This window comes from Panthera uncia, chromosome B1 (assembly GCF_023721935.1).
Source record: "Panthera uncia isolate 11264 chromosome B1, Puncia_PCG_1.0, whole genome shotgun sequence".
Lineage (NCBI taxonomy): Eukaryota > Metazoa > Chordata > Mammalia > Carnivora > Felidae > Panthera > Panthera uncia.
Window position 1 is genome coordinate 99,654,577 of NC_064811.1, and position 19,797 is coordinate 99,674,373.

The window sequence follows — 19,797 nt, forward strand, 5'->3', positions numbered from 1 at the left end:
TCTTGTGAGAACACAGAGGGGGCACAGCCAGATAAGATGGACACTGGGGGAGGCTATTCTTAAGGCAGGGAGGGGGGATGCTTGAGCATCAGAATCATCTGGAAGGGTTGCTTGGGAAGGAAGCAACACAGATTGCTGCTTGCTGAGGCAGAAGATCTGCAGCCAGGTTTGATAATTTGCATTCCTAACCCATTTCTAGGTGATAGTGCCACTGGTACAAATATTAGACTTTGGGAACCACTGCTTTAGACAGAGCAGTAAGTAATGGGGGAAAAGAAAAGCAGCACCATGGGTAGGGTTGTGCAGTTTCAAGCAAGAAACAAAGCTTCAGGATGGGCTTTGGTGGCAATGAGCCTTGAAAGCCCCTAATGCACTTGTTAAGTCCTAAAAGCTACCTCAACCTGAGGGAAGAAACACTTGTTCATTTAGTCCATTCAGCAGGGGCCCTTTGCAAAATATCTATCCTGTATGTGAGTTTTAATCGTTGGTCTGCTAAAGGGACCACTTCTTTTGTAACTGGCACAAAGGCTTGGGGTATGCCAAGGCTGGAAACGATGTGCAAAGCAGGGCACGGGAGATGGAATTAGAGATCCGAGATCCTTCAGAATGTTCAGAGCACATAAACAATGGTGAAGCTAGGGCTCCACACTGGCCAATCTGACTTCCATCTGTTGTCTATGACACTTAGCAACCTGGATCCCCTTCCACACACAGATGTTGTGTTAAAATGTTTCACACACACACGGGAACTGCCTCATCTCATCCTGCTTGGATCCATCCTGTCACTGTGGACAGTTCTTCAGCTTACCTATTTACAGGCCATGTGATGCTGCTAGATATTAAATAGATGTTAGAAAAAGGCAAAGGTATGGGACCCAAAGGACCAATTGAAGGACACTAATAAAATAATGGCTTAGGTGGAAGATAGTCAATAAACAACGAAGACCACACAGGACCAAAATGCCTGAAGAGGACCGCAAGGACATATGGGCTCAAGGTCTGAACTTGGGAATTTGTGTGAAAAGATTAAGGGGAATGACTGGCACGTCAAATCAATAAACAACAACAGAACAGGTGATTAGAGTGGCTGTATTTAGAGTTGACCTGAGAGGATTAAAGAAACTTTGCTTGAGAAGAAAGCCTATTAGGAGAAGACTGGAGTCCTTGGGCAAAAACCATTCTGAATAAGAGATTTAGCTTCAGTAACGAAGAGAGAAAAAATCCTGCACATGGAGATTTGTAGGTTTAAAATATTTAAAAGAGGCACACAGCCTGCGGGTCATTTTGTGGGAACCATACTTGCTGTTCATCTCTCTGGTGTTTCCACTGCCTACAATTGTTCACCCCCATATTTTCAACAGGACTTGCAATGTCAAAGAATATGATTGTTAAAATGGATTTGGGTGAAAACAAGAAAATATTGAAATTTCAACATTTCTGTAGTGAAGGCAAAAGGCTTAAAAAAGATCATTTAACGTCTTCTCATTTAAGTCTTTATTAAGACTTCCAGCAACACAAGACTGTTTGTGTTAATGTGCAGGTAAAATCTGCTGTCTGCTAAGTATATCACACGTGAGAGCTCAGCCTGCATCAGCTCCCTGGGGGATTGTTCAAACAGATCAGTAGACTCCCACTCCTGGAATTTCTGATTCAACTTCTGGGGTGTGACCTGAGAATTTGTGTTTCTAACAAACAAGCTCCCAGCAGATGCTGATGCAGCTGGCCTGGGGACGACACTTTGAGAACCATTGTTTGTAAACATTAATAATGTCATTTCTTACAATGAGAAAATCAGTGTTTAAATGGCAAAAGTCACAGCTTGTGGACAGTTTGTGAAGCATTGAGGTAAAGCCACTGAGTTCAGACAATGTTTGAGCAAATGTGAGCACCTCTCACCCTGCAGGGAAGAGATCTTGCCAATTTTGCCCAGCCTGCTTACCAAAGATTTCATGCACAAGACGACAGGTGCAATATGGAAGCGTTTCATAAATTGTACCTCAGTGGAAGAGAGTTGATTACAATCTTAGGCAAGGCTGATTGGGTCATGCCAAGTAAATGGAAGACGTGAAAAATATAAGCATTTGTTGTGAATTTTCTATTAAATGGTAAAAAAGATTCCTTACAGGTAAATTTGAGAGCATATATTTGCTCCAATCACCAATCAGAGCAAACTTTGTACTACATATATCTTTGAACATGCAACTCTTTGAAGAACGCTGTCAGTTGGAAACAAGCACAAAGAGACTAGCACAGAATAGACTTCCTGGTGATGTCCACAAGCAGGTCTGGGAACCCATACAGATCTTAAATCAAAAGAGCCACCACTGAGATTCAGCAAGCTAGGCCTCACCCGTGCATTACTTAAGCATTCCTAGATTAAGTGGCTTATTTGGCCCCAAAGAAATCACTGAAATAATTGGAAACTGAAATAGCTGTTACACACTGTCCTTCTGTCTCTGACTGCTGAACGCATCTCCTCGGTATCAGGTTTAACCCGATGAAATGGTAAGTAGATCAGAACTACTATGGAATAAGCTCAAACTGGTGAAGGGGTTTCTAATATTCATCTGTGAGTGAGTGACCAACCTTTCCTTAGTACATATCAGTTAGATAAACTGGTCTATTAATAGGTCACTTTCAATCTACAAGCTCATTTGGGAAAGCAGTAGGTAATGGAGGCCTCATTCAAATGGGAGAAGCGTAACATAACACTTACTCTGAAAAATAGCACTGTTGGTTCTGAAAAAGAAAATGTGTAGGCACTGAATAAGTATCATAGGAAACATGACACAGTCTTATTAGGAATGCCGTTGGAAGTAGCTGTGGTGGAGGGTGGGGCTCAGTCCCTTTAAGAGGAAGGTTGGGACTATTGAGTTCCAGCGGCTCCTCTCATTAAAAGGGACTTAAGTGAGGACTCCTGACTGCGAAGGGGAGGACAGCCAGGCTGGGTGAAGGAGGAGGCTTCTGCTAACAAGCCTGGTATGGGGCCTTACACAGAAAAACCACACAATTGACTTCCTTTGTTGTTTCTACATGGACTGATGTATGGGAGAGAAGGCCCTGATGGGTTAGTTAGGGATATCCCTTTTGAGGAGCCCTAGAAAAGGAGCCAGATGGTAAAATAAAGCCTAGCCGAGATCAATGTGACACAGCTTCCCCAGCACCCTTTAGTTGTGGCTCTTTCGTTCTGGAAAAAAACGTGTTTGTTCCCCTTCGAGCCACATACTCTGCGTGTGTGGTGTGAGTGTCTTGAATGTGCCCATATAAATGCAAAATGCTAAGACCAATGTAGAGCGCTATTTAACCGTACACACAAAGGCACCTCGATTAGCCCTCTTCCCATGACGTATTTTCAAGGTTGCCATTCCTCACTCTGCATATGGGCTAGAGCCAGGTAGCCACAAATCTCAGATGGACTGATCAGGAAAGACTCACTCCGAGCCCGCTTCAGTCAAGCAGCTTGTGTTCTGTTAAGCTTACGGTGTGCTCAGCACCTTATGTTGTCAGCTCGTGTGCGTATTTGGGCTTCTCCACCATGGAGGATGATCTGGTCCTTACAGTTTAGTCCCTTCTGCTTTGCTTTCAGAAGATGTGCTCATCCTAAGTGAGTCCAAGGAAAAGAACAGATTCAAAACTGGATAGTCATTATTGCAGTATTATTTTCATCAGGAAAGTCTGAAGATGTCATGCATAAATTTGTTTGTCTCTTTTAGACCGAATAATGTTTTGGAAGGTGTGTGAAATCAATGGGTATAACCTGAAGAAAAAGCGGCCAGATGAGGGTCCTGGAGGCTGGAAATAACACGATGATGGTGATTGTCATTTTTATGGCTTCATTTTTGTTGCTTCGAAGGGATTCCCTAAAGAAGTTTGCTTATTTTATCAAAGCAAGACAGCTGACTTTGTTTCAGAGTATCTATTGCCGACACTAACACTAGCGCTCCAATTTGCCAAATAAGAATTCTTGCCATATGTTTGGCATCTTTAAAGTAGCTTTTCTCCTTATCTTCAAACAGTGCCAGAAGTTAAGGGATCTGATACAATTTGCTACAAGGCTCTAGCTGTGGTGGTCTTGATCTTGCTGGATAGTATTGTGTCGGGCCATTCAACATGTTTCCCCTCTGCTTTCACTTCAACTATATTTCAATTAAAAAAAAAAAAAAACTTGTTGATGTTGCTTTTTTAAATTGTTAAAAAAATCCTTAACTTTTGGGCGTCAGTCAGAAATTTTATGTATGATTCCATTTTGTGAAGAATCACATGTAATCATGGTAGTTATGACATTGTTTATTGCCAGGTAGACTGCTTCTCAAGACTTAGGCATCATTAATTTTGTTCATGACAAACCTAACGTGAGCATCCACAAAGGAAAACCACCATTATTACCACTACCAACAGCAAAATACTAGCTAGGGGATGGGGAGGTTACCACATAATAAGCTAAAAATAAACAATGTATTCCAATAAGAAGATTCTGGAATGACTGAAAACAAAAAATTGGGGGGGGGGAAGGCAAACTTGTTCTACGAGACCTTCTGTGACCAAAAGCCCTGCACAGGCATGTATATGACTTTGTTTTCATACTTGAAAATCTCACTTTAAGCGTGGAGATCTGAACTATTTGTTAAAGCATTTCTAAGGACATCTGAAAAGACTTTTGGAATGAGCTTTAGAAATGGAGCTCACAAAATTCAATATGTCAGGATTGCATTGTCTTGCCAGCTAGTCCTCAAAATATTTTTTTCAACATGGTTTTGGTCAACTGTCCAATAAGGGTTGGACTAGCCAGTGCCTGAGCTATCACCCTAAGAGTACACTCTGCCCCCAACCTTTGTTCATCACTATCTGATTGACCTTTTCCACTGGCAGGACTTTTGCTGAGGGAAAGTCAATCCCAGGTGGAGGCCTGCTTCAAAACTCTGTTTTCTGTGGAGTTCACTAGGTGTCTCAGTAACATTCCATAGATCGGGTGCCTCATAAACAAGAGAAATTTATTTTTCACAGTTTGGAGCCTGAAATCCAAGATCAGGGTGCCAGCATGGTTGTATTCTGGCAAGACCCTTATTCTGGATTATGGAACTTCTGCCTGCTTCTCTCTGTGTCCTCAAATGGTGGAAGGGCGAGCTAGCTCTCCAGAGCCTCTGTTGTGAGGGCACTAATCCCATTTATGAGGACTCTTCTCTCATCACCTAATTACCTCCCAAAGGCCCTAATACCATCACCTTGGGTATTAGGTTTTCAACATAGGAATTTGGTGGTGGGCAAGGGACACAAACATTCAGACCATAGCACCAGGGTATCTTTAAGATGGAAAGGGACACTGTTATGGGTTGAATTGTATCTCTTCAAATTTTGTATATAAAAATCCTAACCCTAGCACCTCACAACATAATTTTATTCAAAAATAGGGTCATTACAGATATGCTTAGTTAAAGTTGGAATGAACACATACTGGAGTTGGATGAGCCACTGATCTAATGTGACTAATGTCCTTAAAAAAAGAGGAATTTGTGGGGCACCTGGGTGGCTCAGTGGGTTAAGTGTCCAAGTCTTGATTTGGGCTCAGGTCATGATCTCACAATTCGTGTGCTGACAGTGTGGAGCCTGCTTGGGATTTCCTCTCTCTCTCTCTTTCAAAATAAATAAACTTAAAAAACAAAAAATAGAAATTTGAGCACAGGCAGCACCATGTGCAGATGAAGATAGAGATGGAGTGATGTTTCTAAAAGCCAAAGAATACCAAGAAAATGGCCAATTAACCACCATAAACTAGGGAAGAGGCACAGAACAGATCCTTGCTCATATCTCTCAGAACTAACAACCCTGCTGGCACCTTGATTTCAGATTCCTGGCCTTCAGAACTGTGAGACAATACATTTATGTTGTTAAAGCCACCCATTCTGTGGTACTTTCTTATGGCACCCCTGGCAACGTAACACAGATACCATTGTCTTCATTCCTGCTGATGCTATGCACTTCGGATGATCAGCCACTTGTCAGGATTTCTCTGCAGATGGTAGTGGTGCCATATAGCATATTGGGAAAGATCCTTCGTAGCAGTGGGCTGAGTTCTTCCTATTCGTCTTGCTCAGGTCTAAGCCTGCTAAGAGTTTCTGAGAAAGTTTTACCTCAGAACTCACCTCACATGTCACCTCTGAAGGCCTTTTTGCTTTCTGGTTTCTCTACGCCTGAACAAAATTCTGTGAGGAACTCTAGGCTGAAGTTGTTTACCAAGTCGGGGGGTGGGGGTAGAGAAGGGGATATTCTTTTTGTTCCTCTGAGCTCTGACCCCCAGTGATGCCAAAAGGCCTATCTTGGAGGATCCTGGAAGCAGCAGCAGAAGTACACGCAGAGGGCTGTGGGAACCCATTGCTTTAAATAGTTTTGCTTCAGACATTCGGAATTAGTCTATTTTCTTACCTCAAGTTTTGTCACCAGATTAGTTAATCTAAGTACATTTTCAGTTTCCAATGAAAGAACAGTTAAATGGAATTTGATTTGATATGGAAATATATTTACCACTTAAATGTTAGATACATAGTGCACTAGAACATATTAAAATTAATATTACAGGTGTTAATAATACTGTTCAACCCCACCATATTTATGCCGTGGTGATAATGTAGTTTCTGAGGCTTTGCTGAAACATGACTACTGCTAATAACTACTGCCTTTTGAATGACTACTATGTGTCAGGTGATTTATATGCATTATTAATCTTCCAAAAACTCTGTCAGAGGTGGAAGCCTTGCAATTAAGATATACAAATTCTATGGTTTTAAAAAAAAGTCAAGTAAATTGTTTAAGATTGTTGAAGTCGTAAGTGGAAGAGCTGGGATCAAATGTAAGTCTGTCTGACTCCAAATCCCATGTGTTTTCCACCACGACACTTTGCTGTTATTATTTCTGTACTTCTTTATGAAGAGAGAATGATTTTCATATATTTGGAAACAATCAGATCTTTTCATTAAAAAAAAAGTTCAAGGTTGAATATGGTATAATCTATCATAATAGAAAGTTTGGTATCCCAAACTCCAGGCAAATAATGGATGCTTTCCAAAAATGCATTCATTATCCTTCATTGATTTCATTAAATTTCACAAAGCCTTTTTACAGCATTTATCCAGACAACTTAACTTCTAGATTCCTTATGGAAAATGCCCTTATTTTAAATAAAGCTACTTTATGCATCTTCACATTTATGATGCTTTTTTAAAAATGTACTAATTAACTTATGGACATTGAACTAAAGAATTGTCACATTCTAGTAAATTCTATTAAGTGGTGGCACCTATTGACGATCTATGATATTGCAGTCTAACATCATTAGACACAAATTCTTAAGATTTTAGAAGAGAAAGAAACTATTTTGTCAAGTTTTAAAACTACAGAATGTATATTTCTTGAGAAATATGGTATATCTGGAGTAGAAGTAGAGTGTGGTCACAGAATATGTATGGCACATCTTTCTGACATCTCAATTTTATTCAATATTTATATATGAAAACAAATTATATCATGACTTAGATGGCAACATTGGCCTGAATGTTCTATCTATGATGGAAACCTTTCACAAAGTGTCTATATTGCAAAGGTATTCATTGTTGCTTTGCCATTTGAGGTTCTTCAGTGGGAAACTTTTAGAAACATTGGGTCCAGTTCATTTTACTTGTGTGAAAGGTGAGAAAATGATGTTCAGTGCTGGGTGTAGGCTCAGACACAAGTGCGAAGAAGACAGAGTTCCAAAATCTTATTCAACATTCTTTCCTATTGAATTTACCACCGGATCCTCATTTATATAGTATAAACCCAATTAAAAGTAGAAGAAGTGTTAAATTTAGAGAATCACAAATGTGTGGTCAAAAAATTTTTGGGAAAATGTGAGAAGTTCCATAACTTCAGAGTTACTGAAAATTGGTAGCAATGCTAGAATAAAATATCCCATCTGAGAAATCTTTACAAGTTCTCAAATGACTGTGAAGGATATTAACAAGCACGTTTTTGAACCTGACAGTTTCTTTTTGCTGGAAATTTTAAAATTCAGTTCTCCTTGGAGGAGTTTTTCGTTGGGAATATGCCTTTAATTTTATCATGCCAAACAACAAATAAATCACCAGCATTAGTTTCATAACACAGTCATCATTCTGAAACACATCTATTCCATATGATGAAGAATATTCTGGGGCACCTGGGTGGCCCAGTCGGTTAAGCGCCTGACTTTGGCTCAGGTCATGATCTTGCGGTTCATGAGTTTGAGCCCCGGGTCCAGCTCTGTGCTGACAGCTCAGAGCCTGGAGCCTGAATCAGATTCTGTGTTTCCTTCTCTCTCTGCCCCTCCCTCATTCACGCTCTCTCTGTCTCTCTCAAAAAATAAACATTAAAAAGTTAAAAAAGAGAATACTCAAATTTAGGCCAAATTTTAAGTTCAAAGAATAGCTTTGAAATAAGACTGTGGGTGAGTCTATTATTTGATTTGTAGCTAGTTAGATCTCCAGGGTTTTTTTTTTTCTCATATATGCCTTTTGTATTCTACTTTTTTTTTTTTCAAAAAGCAAAGGGACTTAGGTAATAGACCACTTCAAAAATTCCAAGTGATTGCTCAAAATGAAATCAGACTGAGGTTGGCAAAGATAAGAACTGAAAACTTACAAGGATGCATTATTATTGCAAATAGCCAACGTGTCTCAAAAAAATTGCAAATTAGCTTGCTACCATATTGCTGAAGAGGCATGCCTTTAGCTTTTACTCAAAGTGGCTAGGTTAACATGGAAACTTCATTGTTGCACTTTACTAGTGTTTCAGATGTAGAGAGACTCCAGGGTTTGTTAATTCAGCAATTTAAGAATGCCATTAAATAAATACTCAGAGTCTTTCCTTTTGTTCTACCAACCTTGGTATCTCTGATAGGCCTCTAATGTTTGCAAAATGATTCTATCTGCAAACCATACATCCTCACAGATCAATGTCCAGGGGCAAAACAAGCACAAGAGCTGTCTCTCTCTCAGGTCCCTTTTTAAGAGCATAGAATCTTTCCCTACAAGGTACTCCAGCAGATTTCCATTCTTGTCTTATTACTTAGAATTGGGTCAGGTACCTCCTTCTGACTCAATTTCAAAACGGCAAGGGAAATAGAACTACTGTATTATGGTTGGTTGAAGGTAATCAAGATTTGCCCTCTGGGGCTGAGACTGGACAGGACTAATCTTCCCTGAGACTGAATACCGGTGCCAAATATGGGTTTTACAATAAGTAAAAGGGCTCAGTAAAAAAAGCAAGTGTCTGCTACACAGCACAGCATAGAGCAACAGAAGTCAATCTCCCCCAATGGGGAGAAACTTTTAGTATGGCAGGTACCGTGCTAAAATAGAATGTATAAGTGAAAGATACACTTAGAGGAACAAAAGAAAAGGAAAAAAAAATCAATGTTTTCCTCTATCTCTTCTGCTATTTGGGAATTTAATCTCTGACTTTATTTTTTTTTAATGTATTTATTTTTGAGAAAGAGAGAGAGAGACAGAGAGAGAGAAAGGGAACAAGAGGGTGAGGGGCAGAGAGAGAGGAGACAGAGAATCCCAAGCAGAGCCTGATGCGGGGCTCAAAACCCACAAACCACGACCTGAGCCAAAGTTCAAAGATCCTGAGATCACGACCTGAGCCAAAGTCAAGAGTCGGATGCTTAAGCAACTGAGCCACCCAGGTGCCCCTTAATCTCTGACTTCAGGTTGTCAAAAGCAAAAGCAGCCTAAGATCTTATGTCCACTTTCACAGCTAGTGCATACAAAAGTATCAGAAGGATTATGACTTGCCCTGAAGAATGCTGGGAGAGCAATCGTGTTTGGCTTAGCTGCCTCTTTCCGCTGCACAACTCCATGTGTTATTTGGGTTTACACATACACAAATTCATGACGGCTACATTTAGCGTTACTGTGTGCCTGATCCTAGGATTGAGGTACCCTGTGGGAGAAAAGGCACAGGTAGATGAGAAGGAAGCCATTTGTTCTCAGGAAGAATCATGAGCTCTTTAGGTTCTATGAATTCAATTTAAAAGTACTGTCAAATGAAGTAGATTATGAAGGTAACACAGTGGAAACTAATGTAGATAATTTTGCTCATATTGCATATTCTTATTATGCTCTACATTGCCCTTGAAAACTAGATGATAGGATTTTTTTTTTCTCAGACAAGATTAAAAGGGTCAAAGGGATATTATTTTAATAAATCACCAAGCCAGAATCACATGATAGTATCACTAGAAGAGTTCTTAATCTTCTCTTTGGAAACTTGAAAAACATTAAAGAAAAGGAAACTAAAAGAAAATTTTCTACTAGAAACTGGTTATAAACATTTCTTAGCATAAAATAAATAATGTACTTGGATAGCCTATCTAATAGTGAGTAATGTCCTAAAACCATGTTCAGCTAAGCCATATTTATACTAAAGAGAGCTCAGGCTTCCTTCAGATAATATGATTCTGATAATTATGCAATTCTATGAATTACTGAATGTGTGTTGTTCTCTTTGTTATTGAGTATATCAGAATTATATATATTTGTTAATTCAGCAAATATGCACTGAGTGCCTAATATGTTCCAGGCACTGTTCTGGGTACTTGAGATACGTTTGTGAACAAAATCAACAAAAGATCCAAACCCCGACGAGTTAACATTCTAGCAGGGATGATAAACATAATAAATTAATAAATGTACTATGATAGAAGGTGGTAAGTGCAATGGGGGAGAGAAAAGACGTGAGAGAAAATGTAAATTTGTGATAACTCATACACTAAATTGGTTAAATATTTTATCTCTGTGTTTTCCATGAAGAGCTTCTAATGTAAAATAACTGCAAAATAATATTTTTGTAATGTTTTTGCTTTTTCTTGGTTCTAATATCTTGCTTATTTCAGAACATTCAAAACATTAAAGAGAAAGAAAATAAAACCATCCATAATCCTACTGCTTATAGAAAACTACTAATATTTTAGAAAAATTCCTTGCTTTCCTATGCCTGTACTCTTCCCTTTTCCCTTCCTCCCTCCCTTCTTTCCTTCCATCTCTCCATCTAGATAGAATTAAAAATAAATATACAGATGAATAAGTTTTTTTCAATGTTTATTTATTTTTGAGAGACAGAGTGTGAGTAGGGAAGGGGCAGAGAGAGAGGGAGACACAAAGCTCAAAGCAGGCTCCAGGCTCTGAGCTGTCAGCACAGAGCCTGACGCGGGGCTCGAACCCACAAACTGTGATATCATGACCTGGGCCAAAGTCGGACGCCCAACCAACTGAGTCACCCAGGCACCCCAGATATATGTGTGTGTATGTGTGTATATATATATATATATGTGTGTGTGTGTGTGTGTGTGTGTGTATATATATATATACATATATATATATATTAAGGCTGTAGCATAGGTCTTCTATCCCTTACCTGAATTTTTGGAGCCAAAGTATGCTTAGGAATTGAGAATTGATTGGCTATAAAAAGATAATGAGGTATAAACTGTGTATTACATAATAGCCCTAGTGTGGTCTGGGGAAGGACCCTGCAATCAAATACGTTAATACTGAAATTTTTATTTTTACAATAAATAAGATGAATAAAGGCTATAAATAGCCTCATATAAATTCAGGTCATATTTTGCTATTAAATGCCTTACAAAATAGTTTTTGTTATTTGGAAATTCTTAGATTTCAGAATTGAAGATGAATTGTGAACCTAAGTAGGTTTTTTTAAGTGGTGATTTTTCTTTACTTACATAGTTAAGTTAAATTAACATTCTACTATGTTAAATTTTTGTAGATGATTTTAATAATGACAAAATGGCTCGTGATGTGTTTCTTAACTTATTTAACAATTCTCATACAGGTCTTTGATCATATCACTAACTCTTTAGATTCTTAGAAGAGGACTTGACTGGATCAAAGAGTAAGAGCATTATTAAAACACATGGTACATGGCATCAACTGCTTTCCAGAAAAGGTAAACTAATTTACATTCTCACTAGTAGTATACTAGTAGTATATGAAGGTTCCAGGCTTATTTTAGATGGAATAGAATATAAGTGCTTAATCAATATTTGTTAAATAAATGTGCTTTTAAAAATTTATTTTTTATTTATTAAAAAAATTTTTTTATGTTTTTATTTATTTTTGAGACAGAGGGAGACAGAGCATGAACAGCGGAGGGGCACAGAGAGAAGGAGACACAGAATCTGAAACAGGCTCCAGGCTCTGAGGTGTCAGCACAGAGCCCGACGCGGGGCTCAAACTCACCAGCCGTGAGATCACGACCTCACTGAGCCGACGTCGGACGCCCAACCGACTGAGCCACCCAGGCGCCCCTAAAAATTTATTAAAACTACTTATACATTACGATGTTAGCCAACTGTCCATCATATGAGATGTACATATATATTTCTGGTTTATGTTTACATATTTATGTTGTTTATATGATATTCACCTATATGTTACATGTAAATACCACATATGGTATTTATGGTGTTTGCCTACACGTTTTCCTAGTTTATAGTTACATATTTATGCTAGCTTTTATAAATCAAATATATTGGTTTCAGTTGTTTCTTCCATTATGCTAAATATTGCTTATAGGGTTTTATATATATATATATATATATATATGTATATATGTGTATATATATATATATACACACATATACATATATATATATACTTTTTTTACTGTTTAATCCTTCTAGAATGTGTTCTTTAGCTACAATGTATGTTTAAAATATTTTTATTTAGACATTCACATGGGTGATGTGTTTTCTGAGCTCCTGTATATGGGAGCTCGTGGTACAAGATTTTGTCAAGTACATCGGGTCACAATATTTTCTTTTCGCTATTTTATGAGGATCATCTCTCACTTTTGAGGGCTGGTGTCAGCCATGTAGAAGGTGAGGGAATATAGTCCTGACCCTCTAAGGGAAGGACCACATGGTTTAGCATTGCTGGCGTTGGGTCAGTATGAGGAGGTCCTCAATCAAGTACCATCTTCAAAAAACCAAAGACAGTAATTGTGAGTAGATGAAAAAGTGAAGGGGGGAAAAAGCAGCTTTTTTCTTAAGAAAGTTTGTGGAGAATAAAAGAAGAAAATCCAGTGATTTTGGTAAATGCCAGTATAGCAGAGCAAAGACAGCCACTTTCTGTTGTGGGCCCTCAGAGCTGACCTGATGTTAGCAAAGAACAGAGAAACTTCTTAGGCTGTGAACTGTGTGTTCAGGTTCAAAAACTCCAGAAAAGAACATGATGACTTTTGTTTCATAAAGAGCCATACAGATGGCATTTCACAGAAAAGTTTCCTGGTGGCTGGCCCTGTTGATGGTCACAATGTAGCTTGTAGTGGATGCTAATTTACCAGAGGACCTCAGTGCTTCAAAGACATTGGCACTTAAGTTGACTTCAGGCTGTAACGTTCCCAGGGTTTGCAATTAAGTGAAGCTGTTTTGTTTTGCTCATAGATGCATCAGATGATGGGTGTTCTTTGATGTTACCTTTCCTCCACCTCATCAATCAACCCTTCATCTCTTTGTCTGCCAACTCCTTACCCCTTACTTTACAAGCCTAGTAAAATCAGAAGGTTGTAAAGGGGGCAGATTAGATGAAAATGGGAGAAGAATTTCCTTTAAGCTTACTACACTCTGAGTTCTGCTTCTGATTCTAGCAATCTTCTGTCCACGAACATGCAAATGCCCCACCAGCGTGACTGTTTCTAACTTTTACAAGCTGCATACAACATCCTTAGGAATCAGTTTGGATATCTCTTATAAAGATTCTTAAAGGGGCGCTTGGGTGGCTCAGTTGACTGAGCATCTGACTCTTGGCTCAGGTCATGATCTCATGGTTCATGAGATTGAGCCCTGCGTGGGGGCTCTGTGCTGACAGCATAAAGTCTGCTTGGGATTCTTTCTCTCCCTCTCTCTGTTCATCCCCCTCACAAAATAAATAAACTTTTTCAAAATAAGTTCCTTCTCTCAAAATAAATAAACTTTTTTCAAAAATCTGAAATGAAATGCACCAGGTAGCATGTTTATTGGTACAAAAGAACTTCCAGAAAAGTTATCAGAAGAAAAAAAATATTTTTATCAGAAGCTCTTTGTCTTTCTCTGAAAATAAATAAACTTTTTTCAAAAATCTGAAATGAAATGCACCAGGTGGCATGTTTACTGGTACAAAAGAACTTTTGGAAAGCTATCAAAAGAAAGAAAAATATTTTTATCAGAAGCTTAGTTCTTCTTTCATTATTACATTTCTGTTAGAATATTTTAATTGTCTATTTTGTGTTACACTTAAGAAATATATGCATTATTTAATATCTATAAATTGTATATAAGTTGTTTTGACAGATTAATTATAAAGGAAAGATATTTGGATGTTATGCTTTTTACCACTGATTTCCTCTTACTTAAACAAATAGCTTCAGGTGTATCTTTGGAGTACTTATGCTTCTAATTTTTGAAATAACCTCATTAAGAACTTGGATACATATTGTGTTGAAACTAATCAACGATCTAATTGTCTTTTGGAATTGGAGGTGTCTTGCAGACATTACTATCACGAATGTGCCCGAAGCTGCTTTACTCTGGAATATTGTCAGATCTCCAAAATTCCTCTATGTAAGGTGGCATATGTAAGTTTGGCTTCATTGAGGGTGCCTACAAACTAGAAAATTACATAAAAAGCTGTAGTTCTGCTAGATTGGTAACTCTATATCCACATCTGTGATTTAGTTTCTCCTTCCATGAGATGATTTGTTTTTCTAAGGGATATAAACACGAAAACCTGAAATCTGAGTTTTACTTGAATTTCTTCTGAACTGCAAGATAGAATAAAAAATTATAAAAAGGATTTTGTGCAATGGCCAAAATGTAAAATGCTGTTAGGTTTCAAAAATAAAACATTTCTTAATCAAGTAATCTTTGGCTTGAACTTTGACCTATATATTATAACAGTAATAAAACCTTCAGATTTTCAAAACTGGAACATAAACTCTCAGGGAGGCAGGCTCCTTGCATTGTATCATTGTTACACTCTAACCCTAGATATGATAAAACTTACATGTATTTTTAAAAGTACAAATATATATTACTAAGAAATAAGGTATTTATAATTGCCTTATAATGTTATTAGGAATTACAGAGTAATTTATATAAAATTTAATATAATTTCAGTGTATTATTTATATACATTCAGTATGTTATTTACATTGATACCTGAAAGGTGAGTGAAAAAGTAAATGAAAAATAAAAGTATAATGTAAAAAAAAAATGGCAAGTGCTACTCCATTAATGTTTTCTTATATGTCGTGTTGTCCAGGATTGGTTGGTATCCCTCCATCGTTCCTTTGTAAACCAATTGATTTTTTTAGCTTGAAAACTTGTAGCAGAATTATTTTTAAATTCATGATTATTATATTATCTTTGTAATACAGTTTTTTTTTTTCAGAATGTGTCCAGATATTCTGCTTCATTCTTTCTGGATCAGGATGAGCCCTTTTGATTTGCATGCTTTGATCTATTTTCAGTCACGTTCAGCTTGAACAAAATTCAAAATTGTTACTCCTTGTTGGAATACATATTCCCTTGTCTCTGTCTCCTTCTATTTGGCATATGACACCCATTCACCCATATATAATATCACAACCCTTCCTGTGTGTGGTCTTATCTTTTAATAAACATAAAATATCTAAATTTAGTAAAGAATTTAGAATTTTATGCCTCTTTCTTGCAGAGATCAATCTTGACTGGCATCTGATTTTTGTGTGAATTCTATGTATGTTCTCCTTACCAACACAACTTAAAATCTTTACATGTTGGGAGAAATTCACAGTGTAAGTTTTGCAATTTGCAATTTCACGTGAAGAGATATGAGAGGTGTCCTACAGTAAAGGCTGAGTTGGATGAAACACATCTTACACTCACGGGGATGGAATCCTTTCCTGTACAGCTCCTATTTCCCTTCCAACAAGCACATTTTAGGAATGTTATTCAAGAGAGATCTCTTTAAACATCACAATAAGCAGAAGGAAGTTAATGTATACTGAATACCACCCAGGGCCAAACATTATATATTTGATATGAATTAATTTTTATAAAAATCTTCTGAGATTGTTTTCTTACTGTCCTTTTTCAGTTACAGAAACTGAGGTTCACTGACTTACACACACTTGTTCGTGTTCACACCTGGTGCAACCAGGAGCAGAATCTGTACCTGACTCCAAATCCATGCTCTTTCTACAAAATTTTGCTATACCCATTCATTATACTCTTTTTGCTAAAAGTGGATCTCCTGAAGGATTTAGAATAAAATCTCTTAAACTACCTTGGCTACTTCTATCGGCAAAAAACAAAAAAACAAATGAAAAACAAATCACAAAAACTTATTTTTACCTGATTATTTTTTTCATCTTACTGGAAATCAACTTAACACACGCTGTCTCCCCAGTTGGTAGAGGAGTGAAGGAGATAGATCCTAAATTATTTGGTGATGAAGCAGGAAAGAATGTCCAAAGGAAAATTAAAAGTTTGCCAAATAATATTAGTAATAATTTTCTTTAGGGAAACATGATAAAACTGGAAAAAAAATTAAATTAATTTATGCCAGAACATTGGCTCTCCACTTCATTGAATCTAAAAAAAAAATCCATTTTAACTTATAAATTTTCTTAATAATTAATCTACATTCTGGGATTAACTTTTAATGTCTTATGAGAAAGGTGGATTTCTGTCATACCGCTAGAGCCATATCGAACTAATAATACTATAAAAATAAATCAAAGGCTAGTTGTCCTTTTGGAGAAAATTATTCTAGATTTTGCCAATTATTAAAATAATACATTTTTGTAAGCAAATTTTAAAAATTTGCTAGAGCACTTGAATATTATAATATTTTGCTTAATATAAATTGCTAAATTCTGACTCTTTCTTCTGTGCTTTCTATAAAAGGATGACACTTCCAAAGATGTTGAAAGGCTGAAATATATGTTGAAAATTAAAAGGAGCTTCACTCTCCCTGGCTTCAGTCCATCCTCCCTACAACTGCTAGAATAATTTTCCTTAGACAATAGAAAGAATAGAAAGTGCCTCTATTTCTTTTACATCACCCATCACTGCACACACATTTTTATGCAAACAAAACATGTTTCTAGTGAGTGACATTGACAAATAATAACATTCAAAATAGATATTTGATCAAGATGAGACTTAGGATATGTGTAGAATTGAATGTACTAACTCAGATGATTTTGAAGCCATCAGCAATTTTACCTTAACTTCTCATTGAGGAGCTACCCTGTATCTCAATTAACATTCTGTTACAGAACAATCTGAAGTTTATAATGTTAGAGTTTAACTTTGCTGGGGGAAAACAAAACAAAACATCATCCCACTGAGATGTTAAAGCAGAATTCATTTGATATAGTTCCTACACAAAGGAATTCTATTTCCTATCATTTATTTATTAATACCTATGAAAATGTAAATTAACAGTTATATGCAAATTAGCACTTCAAAAAAAGAAATAGGAAAGTTAGACATGGGCTTTGGTGGTTTTACTTCATTGGAACTTCTCCCAAGTTTGCCTCATTAAAATATCTTCTTGAAGGGCTTTTCGGATTTAGGAGAAAATTCAAATGAAGAAGTATGTTTTATTTTTCATTGTGGTATTTCCACTTTAAAAGATATTAAAATGTATTGCACCATGATCCAAGATAATATTTTGTAAGACTGGCAAGCATGACATTTAAATTAACCCATCTGATTATATTATTATAAGGTTGACTTTCCATTTTTAAAGATATAAAAAATGTGTGTGCATAACGTATATTTATTTCTCACAATATACTTGACGGTTACTTTCTGACCTTCAACTCTCACACTTGCAATTAATTAAGATTCTTTTCTTTCAAACTCAAGAAACTCTGACTTAACAAATTGATTGGAGAGACACTGGGTTACTCACATCAAAGTGAGTAGAACATGATCTACAATGTGTTGTAAAACATGACCAATTCTAAGGTGCCAGGTAATGACCACAGCCTCCCCAGGACTACGCTGGCTTAAAGTTCAAATTCCAGCAATGGAGTGTCCACATAGCCTGGTTTGGATCACATGGTTGCCTCTTACCTAGGAGAGGGCAGGGCACTTTATGTCAAACCGGTTCCGGTGGGGGAAAGATAACTCTCCTAAAGGATACTGAGGTGCTATTCCAACAAACAAACAAACAAACAAACAAACAAACAAAGATGGAGTGGGCATTTGGAAACCAAGAAACAAACAAGTCTCCCAAGTTCATTTTTCTTTTACTTCAGCATTGCGAGATCTGCCTGCAAAGTAGTCTCTGAATAGAGGGGGTCTCATTCTTATTCTTGCCCTCTGTGTGTGTGTCTGTGGTTGACTAATGTGGGTCATCATCCTTTGGCTGTAGATATGAGAGAGGGAAGCCGTGAGGTTCTCCCATGGATGTGCAAATGAAATCACCAGTCCATCTAAGCACACCCCTGCCAGTCAAGAGCAGACTCAGGAAAATCAGTTAATAAGATGGATTCTCCCAGCAAATTAATTCTCAGTAATAAGCACATGAGGAAGCCCTAAGGGTTGGGTTTAGTTTACCAAACAGTATTTCCTGAGTCTCATAAATTGCGCTCTTCCTTCTGATGTTGGAATGGAATAAAGTCAAAGGAGAGTAGAGAGAAATTATTTTAACTTTCTGTGCAGTACACAAATTAGTGAGACTCACATGCTCCCATGAACATTAAAAGTCCCGTCGTATTACTCAGCAGTTACTGGCAAATTATTTGGTTCTAGATTTCAACATTATCACTTCCTGCAGGAGTTTAGGATAGAGTTTGTCAGTATTCTTGGCAATATATTATGCACACAGGGATTTGAGGCAAAATGGAAAAAAAATTAGCTTTATTATGCAAAATTTCCCATTGAATAAATCTACTCAGACATAAATGGAGAAACTAGAGGCCTAAACTGTTGCCTGTAAGGTAGAGAGGTAGAGGCAGGGTGTGTGTGTGTGTGTGTGTGTGTGTGTATGTGTGTGTGTGTGTGTGTGTTATATGTGGGTGTGTGCATAGTGCGTGCTGGTAGAAGTTTCCTTTTCTATAGAATCACAAATGCTTGGAGTCCCCCAGAACACCTTTCTTCCTTGGACCAAAGACTGATGAGCACAAAGAGGTAGATAGGTAAAATGGTGATGAAGCAAGAAAAAATATTTCTAAAATTATTAAAAGTAGGGATTATAGAAAATATTTTCCTTTCTTTCAAGCTGTATAATTGGAGATTAAGCAATTTTGAGGCAGGGAAGGAAGATCATAGTGTAGCTGCAACAGCAACGCAAATGATTCTGTATCACCTTCGGATCTAATATTATTGGGGTCCCCGGGAAGATGGGTAGAAAAATGGCAAAAAGGAAAAGGGGGCAAAGGGGCTCTCAAATTGAGGAGAATAAAAGCTGCTAAATGACTCTGCCTCTCCCCACCCCCAAATATGTATTCAACCAAAAATAGTGCACAGAGGCAAAAGCAGTGTGAGATGTTTTGTGCTGCCTAGACATTTTTGAAAATAAGCCTGTATTCATATAATAATTGTTGTGCTCACTTAGGCAGTATATATACTAAGATTAGAATGATACAGAGAAGGACAGCCTGGGTGGCTCAGTCAACTGAGCATCTGATTTCAGATCAGGTCATGATTTTGCAGTTCCTGGGTTCCAGCCCTACATAGGGCTCTGTGCTGACAGCTCAGAGCCTGCAGCCTGCTTCAGATTCTGTGTC